This window comes from Hesperophylax consimilis, chromosome 4 (assembly GCF_061612785.1).
Source record: "Hesperophylax consimilis isolate HC1 chromosome 4, BYU_Hcon_1.0, whole genome shotgun sequence".
Lineage (NCBI taxonomy): Eukaryota > Metazoa > Arthropoda > Insecta > Trichoptera > Limnephilidae > Hesperophylax > Hesperophylax consimilis.
Genome location: NC_142839.1, coordinates 39,445,520 through 39,449,813, shown reverse-complemented (window position 1 = coordinate 39,449,813; position 4,294 = coordinate 39,445,520).

Below are 4,294 nucleotides of genomic sequence, written 5' to 3'. Positions count from 1 at the left end.
TCGCCGCTATGGATGACATTTTTCAAGGGTAAATAAATTCAACACGCACAGTGGAAGTCAGTACAGACTTTAAAATAATAATATTATGCAGAAGCAATTTCAAATAACAAAAAAATATAACAGCAATTCAAACCATTTTAATACAAAAAAAATCAATTCTTTTGCAACTTACCGGAGTATCCTCGGACTTAATTAATTCTTTAACTTCTTTGGGAACATTTTCTTTAATTTTCATGGATTTGGAATAGGGATGTGGCACCCAGCCCAGCCTTTTATTTATCTTAAGATAGATACAAGGCTCACCCTCGGGATAGCCATAAGGATATGTGGCGCAGGATTCCAAGAGGCTGATGTCAAACTTGCAAGGCTTTGTATTGTTTCTAAATACTCGTGGATATCGTCTCTCTTTCATCACTATACGTCTTGCACTTGAACTTACTGTTCAATACAAAGGTTAAGTTAAAGCATGTTCATAATATTACAAATTCTTTATATTCAAGCAAACAACACCTCAGCGCAGGTTCTCGTAATGAGTTGTTCACAAAGAACTATAACATGTAAATCATTTAAAGTAAACATCATTCTTACTTTACACTACACAATCTACATAATATGATGAAGAAAGTACTATAATTGTACTTCTACGTTAAGTACTGTTAACCTCTTTTTCGCCAGCTTATCCTAAAGAATACTATTAAAAAATAAATTCTCTGAATATACTAGTAACTAGCTATTCCGGGGAAATTACTTATTATAGATGATATACCTACTATTCTAATAAATATACTATTTTAGTAAATATATACTATTCTAATAAATATTTAAACTGGTCTAAATTTGGTAAGACGGTATAATTTATAAAAAGTTAAATTTGCAAAAAAACTTTTATTTATGATTTTTAACACTTATGCATTTCCTAATGATAATTTTATAAACATAATATGATACTTTGAAAATGTTTTTATTTAACACCATGACCATGGAGTCAAAGACCTCCGTGTTCAAGGGAAAACAATCCGAAGGTCTCAGGTTCAAATACAGGGGTGCGCAAATAAATTTTATTTATTGAATTTATGTTATTCATAATGTATTCATTTAAAATAATATATAGTATACTTGTGGCACGTTTCAAAGTGGAAGATACTCTCATTATTCCCCTGTAAGACTACCATTCGAATTGAAATGTTGCTTTAAATGGCTTTAGCCAGGTTTGGTGACCAGATCTGAATAGCCAAGTACTCCCCCACCGTCCTCCTCCACTTCTCCCCCCCCCATTACCTTCAGGCTCACAACATACCCCAATTATTGGGGATGCCATAGTCTCACTGGCTCCAGATGGTTAGAAGCCGTTGGGACTCTTGTGCAGTATTCGCATCACTTTTAAAAAAAAATCTAAATGTAATTTTCTTTTTTTGTAGTGCTTCAGCAGGCCGAACCAAAAATACTTATTAAAAATACACCAAATTGCCTTGTGGGTTGCAATTTCCCCACCGTGCTCTAAGGGGTGGAATTTCAGAATAATTAGTTTGGAACTTTTAAGCTTAGCCCCATTAACAGCCCCCTATTAATATTAATGGAGTTTTAGTGGATTTCAATTGTCTCCGTGGGCCTTCCCAGGACTTCGGGAACAGTAGAGGTAAAAGTAGAAACTTAAGTTTTTTGTTCTTAAGAATCACGCGACCAATAAATATAAAAGTAGAACAATCCTACGGAATAAGGAGTATAATAAGTACAATAAGAATAATTTTCACAGGTATTGTTTTTCCTTTACATGTGACGATATTCTAGAATGAGAAGTACACAAGAGTTCCAATGTGGGCGTGTTCTGTAATCCTAAAGTTTGGCCGTTATTTATTGTTTCAAAATCAGAACTGTGTTTCTTTTAATTTTAATTTTCATTACCATGTCAGAAAAGTTTAGTGTACGAGGGAAAAAAGTGCATGCTAAATGGGCTAGAACCAAAAGGTACTATTAAGTAAGTTGCGACATTGGTTTCCATTCAAATCTACATGGAAGACATTATTTCTAGTGTGTATAGTGGAAAAAGCATATCAGACAAGAAACATCTCAATTTATCCCTGTCGCTTTTTGTTTATTATCATTAGTTAATAATGATAATAACAATAACTTATTGACTTACGATTGCCAACGTATCAGTTATGTGGGTATTATATATTTCGGGGAAAATACTGCATAGTTGTCATCAAAGGATATTTATAATCTTTTTGTTTGCAAGTAAACTGTAGGAGTAAAATTTAAAAATAAAAAACAAAACCTGTAGTTCCGGCTTCTGTTGTCGCTTCTATTGTTGTCGCTTCTATTGTTGTCGCTTCTATTGTTGATTTTGTTAACGCTTCTATTGTTATCGCTTTTGTTGTAGATTTTGTAGTCGCTTTTGGTTTAGATTTTGTAGTCGCTTTTGTAGTCATTTCAGGTGCTACTGTATTTTTTTCTTCTGTATATTCCCATGTAACTTTTACTACCGGATCTGTTGTTGTTTTTTTTGTATTTCTTACTATGGAAAATCCACTTTTTGCTGTCGTTTTTGCTGGCATTGTTTCCGAGCATTCCTGAACACCGTTATCCGTGTACGCTGTAGCAATAAGAAAATAGCTGCAGTTTGTAGCAAAGCTGATTACAAATTATAAAATTACACCGCAGCTGAGAGATTACTCAATCTTCCACCACCTCATATAGTGACAGTTTGCTGATACTTGATTAGTGCGTAGTTCAGCATATACACATTATCCGATTAATGAATAGTTTTCAAATTATGTAAAAATGCAAATAAATACACGGTGTCCAAAAACTCGTAGTACAAGCGATAAACTGGAGAATCTACATCACATTTGGAGTCGATTTTGTAGGATTTTTTTATTATTTGAGCTTTCGTTTTCGAGTAAATCGATTCAAAAGTTGTTTTTTTTTATCAAATTCTTTTAAATTATTACTGAAGATCAAAGTACCTAACTATTTAAAAGTAAAACAAATAAAGAAACCCGGATTTGAAGCATTATTTTGAAATCACCCTTCATTTAATTCGGTTGCAATTATAAAATATTTCTTTTCTGCAGGGGTAAAAACAGCTGTTCTTCTAATATTGTTGCGTATCTCTGACATACTCGCAAAATATAGTTTTCTCTATTGTTGGGTTATATTAACATATGAAAGAGAGACGAACGATAGTTTGCAAAAATACGACTTTTGCGGCTTGTCAACGAACATAACAACGATACAGTAGTACTCGAACCAACGTAAACAATGTTATTATTATTTTTTTAAATAATCTAATAAATTTGGAAATGAAATCAACGAGTTTTTTCAATTGTTGCCTTACAAATTGCCCAGACAATTTCAGGAATTTCAAGGACAAAAATTGCAATCCAAGTAGGTGATATTGCTATAATTGAAAAAATAAAAATCCTTCTTTGATTTGTGATAAAATACATTACCTTGTTGGAAAACTGCCAACCTACTTCTTACGACTACTTCGTAACCTACTACGACTACTTCATAAGTTCAACAGCTAATCTATTTTCCAAAATATTTTTATATCATGACACGTGTCACCACAATCTACATATCTGCCCTGATGATGAACACCACAATGCTGTCCGAAACGTTGGCTAAAGAAAGAGAAAGCGCAACACAGCATACTGCCCCAAAAAACGTTTGGACCTGAGAATTTAAAATTACATCAATTTATTTAATTAAAATAATTCCAGTCACTTACTCATCAGCTCTCAAAATACCCGACCAATATCGGCGTCACGAAGTGGTGAAATAGCTTTCCGAAAATTGGTAGATATCCCTCATTTTGATTGGTGTCCGCAATAACTAACTTATGCAACAATCTATTAACTCTGCAACAATCATACCTACACAAAAACACACGACAAATGTTTTACAACTTCCGCAGAACAAATTAGTATGTTTATGCAACAAAATTTCGTTTTTTTGTGTAAATCTTGTTGTTTTGTGACAAAACGTTTGCAGGAGGCTAATATATAGTAACGAATTCACGTTGTTAGCGGTATACCCCGTTCAGACAGAGCAATTTTAGTTGAACGACTTTTATTGAACGACAAAAATTGAACAAGATATCGTTCATACGGTTCAATTTAACTCTAACCGATATTATTAATCAAGATGGCATCAAGTGAAGTTATCGCTGCGTGCGTTCCTATGATTTCGGACCTTTTACGGAACGAACTTTAGAATATAATACAAAGCGCAACAAACTTCGTATGTAGGCTAGAAAATGGATTATAAGGAGAAACGAATTGGGTGCTTC